The sequence below is a fragment of the Phoxinus phoxinus genome (assembly GCF_949152265.1).
Source record: "Phoxinus phoxinus genome assembly, chromosome: 22".
In the NCBI taxonomy this organism is placed as follows: Eukaryota; Metazoa; Chordata; class Actinopteri; order Cypriniformes; family Leuciscidae; genus Phoxinus; species Phoxinus phoxinus.
In genome coordinates, this window is record NC_136897.1 from 17705790 (window position 1) to 17724105 (window position 18316).

The 18316-nt window shown below is 36.8% G+C and overlaps 1 protein-coding gene across 3 annotated transcripts in view; it reads right to left on the reverse strand.

Annotated features, from left to right (window-relative positions):
* The window catches only part of plekha6 (pleckstrin homology domain containing, family A member 6), a 99317-nt gene extending 81213 nt beyond the window's left edge, over window positions 1–18104 (reverse strand). For 2 of the 3 annotated variants that reach the window (XM_079597408.1, XM_079597417.1), the window contains exon 1: window positions 17879–18104. The gene's annotated coding sequence lies outside the window, so the exon portion shown is untranslated. Of the gene's footprint in view, window positions 1–8166; window positions 8454–17878 lie in introns of those variants that run through there. The other variant, XM_079597418.1, reaches the window with a different exon arrangement.
* Window positions 18105–18316: the final 212 nt, after the last annotated feature.

Genomic DNA, 18316 nt, shown 5'->3' on the forward strand with positions numbered 1-18316 from the left:
GAAATTTAGCTTTATGAACATATTGAGGAAATTAAACAATTAAATATTTATTACAGTATTTATTTTCCCCAAAAGTTTAGGGTTGATATGATTTTTTCAATATTTTTGAAAGAAGTCTCTTATGCTCTCCAAGGCTGCATGTACTTGATAGAAAATTATGATAAAAAAAACTAAATTATTGTAAAATATTATTATTTAATATTTAATACATTTTAAAATAATGTGATGCGAAACTGAATTTTCAACATTACTCCCCTCTTCAGTGTCGCATGATCCTTCAGAAATCATTCTAATATGATGATTTGCTGCTCAAGAAACATTTTTATTATTGTCAATGTTGAAAAAGTTGAGAAGTTGCTGCTTAATATTTTTGTTGAAACAGACTTTTTCAATTCAAAATTCAACTTTTCAAAAAATGATAAATGTCTTTACAGTCACTTTTATGCATTCTTGCTGAAAAAAAAGTATGAATGTCACTTTCACTAAACTTTTGAAAGTTTGTATATAACCTTTTTTATTATTATTATTATTTAATGCATTTTCAAATAAAATGCCCACTGTAGTCTAAGCAGATTTATTTTATGGGAAACATGGATACTCATAAGACTAGTACTGTATTGAGAAGACAGAATCTAAAAAAAAAAAGTTTTTTTAATACTAATGATTTTATTATTTATTTAGCATGACAATTAATGTGCATCAACAGCTTTAAAGTGAGAAAAGTAAGGATAGAAACTATGTCTCCTTAGCGAAAATGGAATCAATAAGCAAATCATTAACTTCCATGGAAAATATTAAAGTACCAGAGAATTCACATCACCACTATTTAAGATACAATGTTAATCTAGATAAGAGAGTGTGGTTTTCGATGGAAAAATACAGAGGCGGTGACATTACGTTGGAAATTTGTCCATATTAGGAAGCCATCCATTGACTTTAACGTCTCTGAAGACATGAGAGCGGGCTCTTTTCCCATGCCCTATCAGCAGAGCTGTGCTAAATCAGGACAGATGAGCAGAGACCATTCAGCGCCTGACAGAGATGAGTCTGTAAGCGAGAAGGACATGGGCTGCAGGACATGTGCTAACTGCATGCTAATAAAGCTGACCATCAACGTCCGTCACTGGACTGCAGTGCCATGACTACTGCTGGCCGCAGGGATGAGAGGGCAACGTCAAGGGCAAGAGAGCTCGGAGAGGACCGAAAACACTGACATATAAAAAACTAAACGGGGAGTAAAGAGCAAAATGCATAACCAGCAGTCAGTACAGATATCTCATTGCTTATTTCTCTATTAGTGGCAGATTTTTTTACAACAACATAATACCCAACCTGGGAGCCATATTAGCAATGGAAGTCATATATGCCACAGAAGTAAACAACTGTGCAAATGAGGACAGATGCATCTGGAGGCCAAAGCAAAGAACGATTAAGCAAATTAGCTCTTGAAATAGTTCTTCAGTTCACCGCCGCCTCAGACACATTTGGATAGTCTGGTTATATCCAGTTGAAGACAGATACACACTGCCTGTTTTTTTTCTGTCGTTTACGATTAATGCTTTTCAAATTGTACGATATTAGCCAGATGAGATCTCGCATGGAAGCGAAAACGATCCAAAACTGATGATAATGTCCTGGTGTTTTCGGACATTTTAATACTAAGGACCCCCAAATATTACAATCTTCTATGAGGAATTCCCTTTTAAAACATAAAAGCAGGTATATATTTTCATGTAAATATAGTGTGTGTGAATATTAAAGCATAATATTAAGACAATAAATTTGTTTTTGAAAGTAAATAATTGGATTTTATATTATCGTTGCAAAATGTTTATTTTTTTTAAAGTAAAACATTTCCAGTCACACTTTAGAAAGTCATAAAGTCATAATTGCTGCTTATTAATAGTTAGTAAGGTAGTTGTTAAGTTTAGGTATTGGGTAGGATTAAGGGAGGTACAATATGGTCATGCAGAATAATGCCTAAATGTGCTTTATAAGTACTAATAAATACCATATATTCTAGTAATATGCATGCTAATAAGCAACTAGTTAGAAGTGAGAATCGGACCCTAAACTAAAGTGTTACCAAATGTCCTATTGTAATAAACTAGTGCTTAAAAGCTATAGCAAAAAAAAGAATGTCATAATTTCTTACCAGTCTTTTTTAGAAGTAGAATAAAATAATAAATAATATAATTGTGTGGAAAAAAAAAACATTATTACATCAAATTTTGTAAAAAAATAAATATATAAAAAGAAAACTTCCCCCAGGACCCCTTTGCGTCCCCCTGGGCGACTCTGAACCCCTAAAAAAAACCTGCCCTAAACCGCACATGAAATCTTTTATGGGTTCTTACATTTGTTTCACACGGCAAAAGAGTGCCTTATCGTAGAGTATGCACCCGGTCTGAACCCATGACCCATTCTTATCCCAGAGGATGTCATCATGGGAGGTTGTTTTGCTGTGGTAGTGCCCAATGGGATGTTGTTCCAGTTCTATACTTAGCACTCTCTCTCTCTCTCTCTCTCTCTCTCTCTCTCTCTCTCTCTCTCTCTCTCTCTCTCTCTCTCTCTCTCTCTCTCTCTCTCTCTCTCTCTCTCTCTCTCTCTCTCTCTCTCTCTCTCTCTCTCTCTCTCTCTCTCTCTCTCTCTCTCTCTCTCTCTCTCTCTCTCTCTCTCTCTCTCTCTCTCTCTACTTCCGCTCTGTGCTGTGAAACAGTGAGGATGACTCTTGTTCATCATCCTCTCCCTCACCTTGTGCTGGTTACCCTCCCAGAGGAGTGCACATATCCTCATTCCCCCAAAAACTCAATTTCCCAGAATCCTCCCAATGACATGCAACAATTATCTTCTCCATATACAGTAACATATAGACATAAGTGGGCATGACTCAACACACTTCTCATGCGTTTCATTTCTTTCAAAAGATGAATCACTAAACCTCTCCAGATTGCAGAAGACTTCTATTAAATGACAAAAGACAGTGAGGGCAGATTTTCCTGGAGCAATTAAAGAACTATCGAAAGTAGGCCAGCAGTAATACATGAAACACACATGTCCTCTTTTCCGTTCAAGTCCATCTAAATCCTCCTTGGGCCAAAGATTGCTCCTCAAACTTGGAGTGTTGACTGAAAAAAAGGCTTAAGATTGGCTCATAATAGTGGAAGACTAACTCAACTCACACACACACACTATAATATGTCATATAATGTCATTCAGCATGCTTTACAATAACAAACAATATTGTAGTGCTGTGACTGTTCGAGAACGAATTTGCACTTCGAATGTCGAACTTCTAACAGTATCACTACGTCCGTTTTATTGCCTCGTGAGTTTCCACAAATTTTTATGACTGTGGTGTATATACATCCAAAGGCAGATGCCGTTTCTGCCGCTAGTACCATTTTTGAGGTGGTACAAAAACTACAGTCGATATCACCAGAAGCGCCGAGTTTGTTATTGGGTGATTTTAACCATGTGTCACTGAAAAGAGCACTTCCACATTACTATCATACGTTACTTGCCCAACCAGACGGAATAAAACACTTGATTTGTGCTATGGAACAGTAAAAGACGCCTTCAAATCACTCCCATTGCCTCCTTTGGGCTCGGCTGATCATAACTGTGTGTTTTTATTGCCCACCTACAAGACTGTTTTAAGAGAGAGAAGATGCAAACAAAGGATGTAAAGGTTTGGACTGAGGAATCTTTGCTCTGTTTACAAGAGTGTTATGATGCACGGACTGGAATATGTTTAGAGAAAGCTGTGATAATGACTTGGATGAACTTACTGATGTGACCTGTTCCTATGTTGCTTTTTGTAGCGATATGATAATTCCAAGTAAGACAGTCAAAATCTACCCAAATAACAAACCATGGGTGACCAAATCTGTTAAATCTAGCATAGAATATAAGAGACGGGTCTTTAAACTTGACGAATTTACTGATTTACATAAACAAGCAGCCACTAGGGGTTTGAAAGTAGAAATCCTAAAGGCAAAAAAGAATTATAAAGTGAGGTTAGAGAGTCAGATGGCTGATAAAAAATTGGGTTCGGCCTGGTCCAGTATGAAAGCTATATTAGGGTATGGTAGTTCAAAGCACAATAATCATGTCATCTTGGATGGATACAATTCGAAATTTGAATATGCAAATGAATTTGAATAGTTTTTATAATCGTTTTGATACATCTGTTTTTAGTGAGGAACTCCAGGACTTGCGTCACAAGCTGGAGGATAGTCAGCATTTTTGTATAGAACAAAAGGAGGTGGAAAGGGCCTTTTCTTCAGTTAGAGTAAATAAGAGTTATGGGCCTGATAATATTTGTGGCCGGGTACTCAAGTCTTGTGCAAAAGAGTTGAGCCCTGTATTCCACTATATTTTTAATAAGTCCCTGAGAGTACAGCATGTTCCAAAGGTGTGGAAGGATGCAATGATTGTCCCAGTTCCGAAAGCTAGTTGTCCAAAGATATTAAATGATTTAAGACCAGTGGCTCTTACATCTATCTTAATGAAAATTTTTGAAAGATTTGTGAGATCTGAAATTTTAAAGACGACAGAGTGTTTATTAGACCCAATGCAGTTCGCTTATAGATCAAAAAGAGGTGTAGAGGATGCAACGGTCACCCTGATACATCTGCTTTTGAAACATTTGGAGGGGAAGGGGTCTCATGCAAGGCTTCTTTTTGTAGATTTTTCCTCCGCGTTTAATACAATTCAACCTCACATCCTAGTAAGTAGACTTTTAGAGCAGTTTAAACTGAGTGATAATTTAGTCGGATGGATTTTAGATTTTTTAACTGAGAGAACACAAAGAGTGAAAATAAATAACACAATCTCTACACAGGTTACTTCCTCCACTGGTTCCAGAAAGGATGTGTACTTTCTCCACTATTGTTTATTCTGTACACAAATATGTGCTAAAGTCATCTGGAAAATCGTGTTGTTTTGAAGTACACAGACGACACTGTGATCGTCAGTCTGCTCCAGAATAATGAGAATAGTCATGGACCTATTATTGATGACTTTGTTGAGTGGTGTGAAGAGTCTCACCTTCATTTAAATGTACTGAAGACCAAGGATATGGTTATTGATTTCAGAAAGAATGTCTATATGCATGAAGTCACATCCATTAAGGGTGAAACAGTGGAGTGTGTGCAGTCTTACAAATACCTTGGGACAATCATTGATTCAAAGCTGAGTTTTGAAGCCAACTGTGAAACAGTGTGTAAAAAGGGGCATCAACGTCTGTTCTTTTTAAGGAAACTGTGTAAATTTCAAATCGAGAAAACTCAGTTCCAGTAGTGATTCATTTTATGAATAGTATTAAGAAGGAGTAAATTGTTTTTAGTGTGATTTTAGTGTCTTGTTCGGTTTGTATGCATGGTGTTATCATCTATATGTCTGAGAAACAGCCTAAACTTGTTCTCTGGAACTTAATTTACCTACGGGTACAAATAAAAGCAACCAACCAACCAACCAACACTGCACATTTTGTCAAATCTACAGTATATGCATACAGAAAATTCACACACTGCAGAGTATACATACTACATACCGCTGAAATAGTATTTTTAGTAGCCCGAACAGGCCGAAACTATAGCCTTAGATACTGTCACTGGCTAAATCCCTCTGGGAAAGATAACCAGAGACCAAATCTACTGAATCATCAGTCAGAGAGTCACAGTTATATAACAGTCCCGCAGTGAGGATGAACAGCCACGAAGGACGGTGTCAGACAGAAAAGGTGGGAGGTCGGGAGCGAGGGCGCACAGTTTCACAACCTTAAACACACAAATCTGATACGATCCGATGGTTCATCCCGCTCTATATCCGTAGTTTAGCATTAAATCGGCAGGCCACTCAGCATGCAAGACCAAACCTCTCCAAAAGCCTCAAGAAACATTCAAGAAGCGTCAAGTTTTCAGCTTCGCTACAACAAAGTAGAACAGGGTGTTCAAATAAAGCGGAAGCCTATTCTTGCTTTCACAGTTTCATCAGTAAAGACAGGCAACTGTTTTATGCAGCGGATGAATAAGCTAATCTAATTAGCCAGCGTGTTTTCAGGGATCTTTGATGATTAGACCTCATGCTGGCCCTTATCAAAGAAGGTTTCTAAATTCATTAGCGAGGACCGTAGCAAATACACACCCTGTCTATTGACTACACTCGCCCTTGTCCTTGCTGTGAGCGGTGTCTTAACGTTACGGAAAGATCCATTCAGAGATGTGTTCTCTGCCTGTCACTTTTAATTAAGCAGACTCTATTTTTCAGGTCATTAGCTCAATCAATAGTCTTTAGATTAAAATGAAATTAAGCAAATCTTCCCTTCTGTGCACATCAAACTCAAAACAGGTTTCGAGCCATTGCAAAGTCACTACATGCTAGTTACGTCAAGGAAGCAAGGCAGAGATTAGAGCAGATTGTGTCAGACATCTGCCGTGACGAAAACACTTGGCACGTGGCAAGGAGGCTGCCACGGAGGAAGGAGAGCTTAACAAAAGGAGGCAATCACAGCATGGGGCTTTGTGTGGAAGTGGAGGAAGGGAAGGCACTTCTATTCAAGTCAATTATGTTTTAGCGGCTGCTATTGGTGCTGTCCTCTAATGACAGCCACTCCCAAATCTCTTTGCCCCACCCACTTATCAATTGAACACAAAAGGGTGAGACACAGAGGACAAAGAAAGGATGCTTCATTCCTATTCATGTGTAATTGTTAATTATTTTAGTACAACAAGCTATAATTGTAAAATTGTTATTTTCATGCAATTGCTAAAAGCCTTGGATATACAGTATAGTGGTAGACATGCTTGCTTCATCACACAACTGGAAATGAGGAAATTATGATAAAATAAATGTATGCAGTCATTTTAATCAAAAATGCATTACAGTGAATTTAAGGGTATGCATTTTGCACCAACAGATGACCTTGGCAAAAAATAAAATAAAAATATGATAAAAATAAAATAAAATAGCCAAATTTGAATACAAAATTATTTACATGCATTCAACGTTTTTATTTATTTATTTGCTATTATTTGTGCTTAAGAATTGAACCCATGACATTGGCTTTGCAATGCTTTACCAGCTGTTAAAATAAAATAAATAATAAATAATAAGACAATTGTTTTTTAATTAATGTAAAATTAATACATAATTGTAATAATAATATAAATAAATTAACTAAATAAATATATATTTAAAATAAAAATTATTTAAAAAAAGTAAATAAATAAATATAAATACAAACAAATTAATTAAATAAAAATGCCTTTTTGATGGAATCAGAATTAAAGACAAGGCTACAAAATGTAATCCAATCATATGATATTACAAGCAACAGGAAGTAACTCATTTGAAAACATTCTCTACTCTAGGACATGAGCAGACAACACAACTGTATGGGTACTGTACTACTGCTTCCAGATTCCAGATGTGCAGTTTAGACTCCAGCATCTTGTAACTCACAGATTCTTCCTGTTCGCCGTACATTATTAAAACTCATCCAGCTGCCTGTCTGCATCATTCATTGGAGGGAGCGGATTAACCGGCTCCAGCTCAACCAGTAGGGCACCGTGAATCCACATCCCATCATTCTCTGCTGACACAGACAGCCAGTCATTTCACAGTAAATCACACCCCCACGAGGATATTATGCTGACTATCTGTTAGGCCAACAGTTCTGCTTTTCAAATGAGCAGCTTTGGGACATGCCTGTCATTTGCAGAGCATGTAAATGAGACACACTGGATAAACCAATGTTACAGCTTTCAGATTAAAATTGCTTTGCAAACGTGTTCTTCTAAACAACCCTGAAGCTGCAATTCCAGAAGCCAAATGAAATTCTTTAGACCTTTGTCCAGCAAAACTATATTTGGAGAAAAGCCACTGATAGCAATATAGATAGGCAAAAGTCCACTCTTCTTACCATAATTTCCTGATCTATAATAATAAAAGTGCCAATAAGGACAAATCTAAAAAAAAAACTTTATAAAGCAAAACGTTATTTTAAAACACTTTCAGATAGGTTTAAATATGCACCTTTATGAATTTGAAACAAAATCTACTTTGCATAAATACATTTTACGTGAGTGATCATTCAAATATCAGAGTGATATCAGAGTATGATGAAAATGAAACTTTTATCAGTAACAGGAAGTTCCTTACCTTACATAAAGTCAGCGATTAAAAGGAATCGTTGTTATTCAGCATAAAACAGAATATCCGGTACCTGCCTGTGGCTAAATCTCTGAAATCATTGCGGGTTAGATAAGTGTTAGCTATCAGCATTAGTCAGTGTGCTGAGTCAGCAAGTTATCAGTCAGTTCATGTCCTACAAGAAGACTATAGATCATATATGCATCAAAGGTACATCATCTGAAAGTTTTATGTCCTGTTTGTTCCATCTTCCGTGCAAACGCACACTTACACACCCGTCTTGCCTTATCTGTGAATAACCAAGGGAGTTCTGGAAAACAAGAATATTTGCTCTTCAACTCTTTTGTGTCTTATGTCTTGAAGGAGACCACACCTTTACATGCTTCACCTGTCTGACAAATAAATGTGCTATTATGTTATTTGACAACCTTCTCATGCTATTCAACTGACCTTTCACACTTCAAACTTCAATTTAAAAGCCAAAATTAACAGTTAAAGAAATGAACAGTCTAGAAAAATATATTTAAATTCTCCTGCTATTGGACATGTTTGCTCATGAAATGAATGATGGCTGCAATAGTCAGTTTCTGCAGTGGCATCTGTAACTGAAAACTATTGCGTTTTGCATTATGCTACATAACGCTAGCTGTCAGTAGTACGCTAGCTGTTTTAATCAAGAGATTCTGAACTCTTTCAGAAGATGTCTAATAGCGCCCCATACCGTATAACAGTGAAAACACGGAAATCCGGAAATTTCTGTCAATGGTTGGGAAGCGTTGTCTCACAAATGACGGAAATGTACGTCAATGGCGGGGAAAGAGTATATACTGACAACAAGTATAAAAAAAAAAGTTAAGTGTATATTTATGTAGTTCTATGCTTAGAATATTGTGCCTTTAGCGTAGCAACATGCTAACACCATACTCACTGGGATTGGCTGTCCCCCCCCCCCCCATAATGCACTACAAGTTGAGTAATTTCTCAATAAGCTGAATCCTTGAGAGAGACTTTTTAAAAGCAGAGCCTGACTGACTCACAAAGAATGTGTTGAATCTCTCATCCATTCAACAGAAATCCTTCTCTCCATGAGATTGTGGGCGGCCGGATGAATGGAGAAAAACAACACAGGATTGAGGGAGAGACTGTGCGATAAGCCAAAAATGATTTCCTTTTTTCTCAGTCTAAATATGTGAGTCACTGAAAAATGTGGAACAAATGACGGGCAATGCACACGCAGTCGGCAGAAACCAACTGTTTTATAACAATTAGTAGACATTAAAGAAAGTCCACTCAGAGAACTCTGAAGGGTGCTATAGAGGCTAATGCTGCCATTTGAGGACTTTTCTTGACGTCCTGCTATAATTTGGTCCCATGACGTGATTTTTGTCTGTGTAGATCATAGGGATTAGGATTAAATGATATGAAAAGGATTGGGGAGGCTTTGTGTTTTATCAGTGAACGGGGCCCACAAGTGTGTTTGACAGAAGACAACCAGTCTACAGTCACTGTCAACTTGTAAAACTTGAGGGAAGAGCAAACTACATGATTATATATTGTTCTTAAATCACTTCAATCACTGTTTACATCTGTTCTGGATAATTACAGTGCAGTCAATTGATATTAATCAAACATTCTGAACATTGTTTGATGTAGACAAATTCAGCAACGAATTCAGCCCAAAGATACACATTAAGGGCCAGATTTACTAAACAGTGCAAATTAGCCTGAGAGCGCAATTCAAAAACAGCGCCGATGGGAGTGCAAAGTTCTGCGCGTGATCTACTGACGACACACAAATTAAAGAACACAGACGCAGACGGATCATGTCCATAATGACCAACGCAATCTACCAAGAGCAGAACATATTAGTGTCTGTTTTAAGACGTGCTTTTTTGGGGTGGTAAATAATGGCACAAATACCAGTAAATTGACTAGCTGCTAGTCACTAGCGCATAGTAAATCACCTTGCATATGCAACAATGTCAGCCACAAAAATAACCCTGTCCACATGCCTTTTGAGCACTAATTTTTTAATCTTTAGTAAATCCTGACAGTAGTTTTTAACACCAAAAGAGGGTTTGCGCTGGCACAAGCTGTTAGTAAAGGGACAAGCTGTCCCGATAAGCATCTATTTTTTGGCACACATACCAGTGATGACCCGTCACTGAAGAATATTTCTTCATTTCTAGTTTATTTTTACATTTTAAATGTAGCTACATGATATACGTAAATTTGATTTGTTTTTAAAATGAAAATTTGGATATATTATAGGTATAAAATATATATATATAGCTATAATATAGTTTATAATGCAATATTTACTTTTAGCCCATGACCCTCAATCATTTACATGTTTGGCCCTATTGAAAAATGTGGGCACATCTGCTTTATACAATGTTTTTTTTTTTTTTTTTTCAAAGTTAAGATGAACGCTGAAAAATGTTCCATTGTGTATTCAATTAGATAGGCATAGTGATGGGATCATAAAATGTATGATTTTTATGGTTTAAAAAAATAGTTTTCTTTCTTTTCTCAATTTGTATACTGAATTGTGATTCAGTATTTTAGTTTCTCAGTCTTTTATGTTTGGCATCCATTTAACTATTCGCCATGACATTGCTCCTGGGTGAAACAATGAGGAATGCTACAGAGCTAAAAATCAATTTATCTTAACTGAGGTAAAATCTGCACTTAAAAAAGGTGTCCGCCGTCCTAAGGAAAACATTCATAGCAAATAAGTCTTACGTTTTGGCCTCCTTAAGCTTTCTGTCCAGGTTTTGCCAGAAACAATTCAGAGGAAATGTTCCAAGGAAGGATTAAACAATGTGATTAAACTCTATCTATGCTCACTTTAATGAAAGCAGGAAATAGTACGGTGCCCATAAATCGGGTCACGCAAACATGACCTAAAAAAAGAAATGAGAAAAACATTTAAGTGCGTTTTTTTCCGCCAAGTCCTCACTACAGTTGATAAAGCAAATCTCAGTAATAACATGGTTTTAAAATGTCCACTGGGTAAGTACACAATCTTACTGGTTTTTAGGTTGACCAGGCATGGACTTTCGGTTTTGGGATATTCGTGATCTCACACTCTCTTGGAAATTACCCAACAAACAGAATCAGCAACAGAAGGTAGTGGAGGCATAAAGCAGGCTTCCTACAACATATGGTAAGGACTGATAGAGCCAGAACTGGACCAGACCACCAATTAACGATGCAGTAAGCAGAGAGAATTACATGATGCTGTACATCTGAAAAGCATGAAAACACAGAGCAGATCAGGGCGCTCCTCCTACTATTCAACGCTAATTACAAATGTTGGTCTTTGGGTTAACTTGAAGACCTCAACACCAAAATCAGGCTCTTATTACACATTTAACACATTAACAAAGCCTGTTATTGTTTATAATTAACACATCAATCAAGCCTGTACCCTGCAAAAAAAGTTTTCCTTTTATTTCTACTTAAAGGGGCCATGACATGGATTATTATTTTAATATGTTCCTTGAGGTTCACTTATGTTGTTAATAAAGTTTTTTGCACTAAAACAAAACAAAACAAATATATATGTGAAAAAAAAGATTATTTTCAATCCTCTTTCTGAAATGATCCATTTTTAAGGGACGGCTCCTTTAAGGCTTGTCAGTAAACGGCCACTGTTATGATTGGCTAATGTCATTGCATTGGAAACAGTATCAATGCACACTCGCTATTGCATGCGAGTACGTGTTTTGAAAACATTATCCATAAAACTGTAATTTGACAAAGCATTATAAAATCATTTACATTCCTGTCTGAAAATTTTGTGCTAACCCTATCCCTACCCCCTAAACCTAACTCTACCCATAACTTATCCCTAACATCAAGAGGAAATGATGAATAACACCAATGTAGAAGCACCTTACCCTGGTTGTAAGCCTACACTTGACATAAATTGATCCAATAAGTTGATCCAGAGGGATGTTATACTTAAAATCACGCTCAAAATGAGCTGTTTTTGGAGCTTAGGAGGAAGTTAAAGGGATAGTTTACCCAACAATTGAAATTGTGTCATCATTTACTCACCCTCAAATTGTTTCAAACCTGTATAAGTGTCTTTCTTCTGTTAAACACAAAAGAAGATATTTTAAAGAATGTTGGTAATCAAAAAAGTTGTATAGCCATTGACTAAAAAATAAAATACTATGGAAGTCAATGGCTACCGTCAATCAACATTCTTTAAAATATCTTCTTTTGTATTCAACAGAAGAAAGAAACTCCAACAAGTTTGGAACAACTTGAGGGTGAGTAAGTGATAGCAACATTTTCATTTTTGGGTGATCCCTTTAAGATATGAAACTTGCAAGATGGTACAAAGATGAATGCATTTAAAATATAACCATTAGTGATGGCATAATCCATTTATTTACAACACAGTTTTATAGATTTCTCCCTGTATAACTTCTCGTGAATACCCTGTTGTTCTTAAAATAGGTCTGTTGCTTGATCTGTTCAACTTTGAGCACATTTCTAAAGAGGGAGAAAAGGCTTCAGAGGTTGTTGAGATTCTTTAAAGGTGACCTGATTTTCTAGTTACTGACCCTCCAAACACATCGCTGTACTTGCAAATGCCAGCCTGTCCAATTAAGTCTGCATTAATGTTTTGGGGTCACTGCACTCCAGCAGTGAAAGAATATGATGTTCCAGAAGCGTGTGAGCAATGTTACCGCAGGCCTCAGAGACTCAGCAGTCATGAGCTGACGGAGTAAGATGTCGAGCTGCAATACTTCCGTCATAACTCAAGAGACTTCAAAAAACGGATAAGAGACTTCCAGCTAATTATGTAAACACTCTTACACGTGTTCAAACACATTAGACAAGTAGGTGTATTGTGACAACTGCCAGTGCATTTTGGGTGAATACTATGGTGTGTCATCACCGAGGAAAGAATCAAGACTAAAAGAGCTTTTTAATTAGTACCTAGGGAGTAGAGTCTCTTAGTCTGGTTTAGTCCCACAATGCTCAACCAATCAGCAGAGGAAGGAGGATTTGTAATGCCATTCAAATCCTAATGGGTCTATATCCTGTGTGACTGATAATACTGTCTGCAGAGCTTGGACTCACATCCAATAGATCGCTCTCTGAGTGCCAGAAAAGGACCTGGGATCCTTTCGAGATTAGCATTACATTAGCGTTGATATACTGTAACATGAGGCCTAATTATATAAGTATTTCCATTTTCTTTGCTCATATAGATGACTCATTCACTGGTAAAGCTGTACATTTAATACATATGGGTTTAAATTCATTAAATAAAAGCTGAATTATAGAGGTTTAACAACATTATGGGATTTTATGTAAAAAAATATTCCTATAGCAATAAAGCTAAAGCAAGAAATAGATGTGGCCGTCACTTAAATTGGTGTCAAAATCATATTATTCGTGTGTCTATGCTGTGTGGGTGTTGTCGAAAAATAACACAATGAACTTCATAGTTTCATTGCAGAGCCTTATAAAAGCCTTTGTGATGTCACACATACATGACAAAAGTGATAAACAAAAGGGTCACCTGTTCCATTGCACATCTGTTTTTGTTACAATTAAGGCTTTTTACAAAAGCTCATGCTGTGAATTGCTTACTCATTCACAATTCACTACAGAGAACAGTGTCTAAGGAGCAAGCTAAACGTGACAGAGGTCAGACATTTTTTTAAAGTATGGATGTTGCAAGGAGAGCTAAATATAATATAGTATAATATAATTCAAATAAATGGTGAATATTTCTATTCATCAAAAAAAAAAAAAATGAATAATGTAATGTGTAATAATGTAACTGTTCTCAACATTGTAAGATAGATTTCTGCACCAAATCAGAATATTAAAATGAATTCGGAAGGGTCATGTGATACCGAAGACTTCTGAAAATACAGCTTTGACGTCACAGGAATAAATTACATTTTAAAATACATTAAAATAGAAAAAAGTTATTTTAAATTGAAATAATATTTCACAATATTATTATATTATTACTGTTAATACTTTATTTTTGATCAAATAAATGCTGTTTTAGTGAGTATAAAATCATTTTTGCATTACATTGCTCTTTACTTGAACTTTTACACTTAACTTACAATGTAATATCAAAAAATAAAACCCTACATATGATGTAATTTAAAATTGGACATATATATTTTTACATCATCACTAGCGTTAGTTGGTGTACATCAGTTTTACATCACTTTTATAATCAGTGTGCATTACAAGTATAAAACAGGAAAAACTGTAAATTAGGGAATGAAATTGTTCACACAATATTGCAAAAGGACTTACACCCCATAGACGATATGCAAATAGAGAGACGTTTTAGATCTGTTTTCAGCTCTGAATGGGATGATAAGATCTGACTTGCATATCCGCTTGTCCAGAATCATTCAGTTGAATAGTTTAATTCCAGCTGAATAGTTCAATTATTCTGGTTGAATATCTTGTCACAGCAGGTGATCATCAGATAACTTGTGTTATCACAATACAACCATACTTCTGTGTTAACCTCAGGGTTAACACTGGAGGTCAATCAATCAAGCTTTAAATGCTCAACCCGACTGACTGATTGGTCAAGGTTGGTCATGTGATCAGCCAAACCATCCAAGGTAGGTGAAACAACCACTGCATGATCCAAATAGAGATTAACACCCTTGGATGGTGCCAGTCATTTCCAATTGGTGTGGAGTAGACAGCAACGGGAGTTAAAAGGGTTAAGATCCAGTTGAGCGCGATCTGTTGCGGGTTTTGGCACATCTTTTGGCAGGACACCCGGTCCCCTGTGCTAAACGGACCGAAGACAGAGGCAATCTGTCTCGTCTATAAGCCGCCGTTCTCAGATGTCCACCGCGTTTATAAAATATGCATAAGTACTTATTTCTATGCAAGAATAAACATATAAATGGGTTGGTGTCAGAATTCAGAGTAAACAAGTTCTGGGTGCATTGAAAGAACATCATGGAGCCCCAGGGAAAAATGCACCTGATTCCAAACAATCTCCATCTGCCATGTCTCACTCTCTCACCTCATCCCTCTTTTCTTCTCACTTATTCAAATGCCACCCATAATGCCTGGTCTCTTTCTCCCTCCCACTGTCTTTCATTCTCAGAAAATGGCCATGCTTGTCCCAAAAACATTTATTTGGACACTTAAAACTACTTAATATAATTCATATTTATTTAAGATTTAATTTATATAAATTATATTATAAATTAATAATTATATTAATATATGTATTTTGAAGTATGCAACTACCTATCTGAATATTATATCTATTAATTCTTCAAACCTTATTTTTGTTTAGATGTTTTGTTTGAAAAAGTGTTTGTATTATAATTATTTAAAATAAATCAGTTGGATCTGTGTTATTTTAGTATTATTTATCTAATATTTACAGTATTCATATTTTGAATTAGCTTATACGTTCAGCGTTTATTATTCTAATATTAGTTAAAGTTTTATTAAACTTATTTTTAGCAATATTTATAATTTTCATTTAGCTTTACTTAACTATTAACTGTTATAATTTATATTTATAATAGTTTTAGTTTGCAATAACAAAACTGTGTTGGACTGATATTTATTTATCTGCAATGACATTCATACATCTTTAAGTGTGGCTCAAGTGTTCAAATACCTATTGGGCCTACAGTATATTTAACGGATTGCCTTTTGGGAGAGGAAAAGGTAATGAGTGAGCAGATTAACACTTTAATGCCGGGCTCTCCTCCTACACCCCTCTTTCTCTGTCTGCCTCACAGTAATCCACTCTGAAGGACAATGATGGAGGTTATCTCGCTGAGTGCTGTGCACTTTTCCATGTCTAATTACATTCGCTTAAAACATGTGCTGAAAGGTAACACCACCCCCGTACACACTGAATCAACATGAATGCACTCGCTCATCTGCAGTAACAGTGCTGATTTTAAACAATAAATATCGGACTATTTTTTGCCAGTGTATTTTGTAGTTTTGTATTTTGCTCTTCTAAAAAAGTAGCCAGTTTGTGGTGCTCGAGAGCCTGGTAGAATGATATATTTATTTATTTATTTATTTATGATATATATACAAATATATATAACAAAATAATAACTTATAGCCTAGCTGTTTTTGTTTTGGCATGATTTGATAATTTTTTCACTGTCAGTTTCACTTACAGTATTGACATTGCTTAGTCATGTTTTGTCGGATATATGGAAAAATCATGAATAAATCATCCATTTTAATAGATGGCAATTATTTTTTATGAAATATGATGTTTGGTCTGTTTACAAGCTACAGTATCATATGGCTTTTGAGCAATTGGAATATGGTCCGCTTTTATTGTGTCGTTTTGGAGGTTGACACTGACAGCCCAAGTCCTCATTCACTTTCATTATATGAAAAAGAGCCACCAGCACATTCTTCAAAATATCTCCTTTTGCATTCCACAGGATAAAGAAAGTCAAACAGGTTTGTAACAGCATAAGGGCGAGTACATGATAACCAAATCTTCATTTTTCAGTGAACTATCCCTTTAAGATGCCTCAAAATGTGCAGTATTGGGTTCTCCGGCAGCCCGTTCTAGAAGTGCCGCATTCCATCACTACTCAGTATTCGCTCTGGGTCTCAGAGTATCAGCACTGCATCAGAGAGTAAAGCTGATGCACACAGGAGAGAAGAGACTGAGACGAGAGAGACGCACATGCACACGCACATTTCCCTCCTTTTTTTTTTGACAGGTTTCACACAAACCACAACCAGCTTTACCAGCCATCAGCATAGATCCTACATGCTCCAACCAATGAGAAACAAGAGACATAAGTGCATTTCCTTTGCACAAACCAATCACACGGCAGATAAACAGAACAGCGAGAGTGGCAACACAAACAGATACACTGGGACAGAGAGCTAGTGTGCTTCCAGCACAGATGCGTCTTTTTTAGAGGCAAAGCACCGCATTCATCCCTTTTCCACACAAACATACACACACGCTCGCTCATGAAAGGCCTCACAACTCCATTTAAATGCCGTTTAATCCAAGGAAACTTGGATTCAAATGGTTAAGCACTAACACGACTTTATATTTGATCAGTGCTTCATATGAAAATCTTTCCTTTAAAGACGTGTCACGTTTATCCGAATCAAGATCGCACAACCCCGGCGGGAGAAATCCATTACACAACCAGGATTTAAACAGGATGCCTGTTGAAGTCAATTGAGTTTATCCTCTCAATCTAAGTGTGGTTCATCCAAATAGCTCTGGTTTGGTTTAAGATTTGATTGGATACTCTGCATGCTGGACGGCACTTGATTGGAACAAACCCTACATTGAAGGAACAGGCAAACGAGAACGAAAGAGAATGAAAGACAGACAGGTGGCGGCACTCTGGGGGGGAGGGGGGAGGGGGGAGGAGGGGGGTACAGGCTCGAAGCCCATCTGGTGAGACCCAAGCATCTGTAATCACGGACAACACCCCAAAAACCACGAGGAGCCGGACCAACCAGATCAAAACATTCAGCATTTTGGACAGGATGTACCATCCACATTCAACCGCTCAGGGCTATAAAATATTCACTTAAAAACTTCCCATATGAATGAATCATAAGTGTGTGAACATGCTCAAAAAACAGTGGGTAAACAAATATTACGAAACAGTCCTAACACTAAGACATTTCTTGAATAAAATCCCACATGTCATGCACAAATATCAGCACTTACCAGGAAACTGCTATAAGCTCCTTGACAGTGTTTGGATATTCTTAATATGTCCACGAATGAAAATAAAATATAATCATATTTTAAAAATACGAAATAATGAATCAGTTGTAAGCAAAGAAAAGTCGTTCTTTTAGACGCAAAGCCACTGACAACAGCAACAAGACTAGCTGGCGCAGGCAGTCACGGCGAGATGCTACAATAACAGCATCCCCTTTTCAGGAAAGGATGGATAAAGGAGGGAGTGACAAGCGTACCGTACTGGAGAAATGGAGGCAGGAGGGGAGGAGGGGCACTATGGAGCATGCTCGCTGAAAATCCCAGGGTATTTACGCGTCACATGACCTGCTCTGAGCTGTCAATCATCGCTGGTTGGAAAATGAAGGGAGGGAAGGGGCAAGAGAGAGAAGGAGAGATGGATAGGGGACCATTATGTTGATG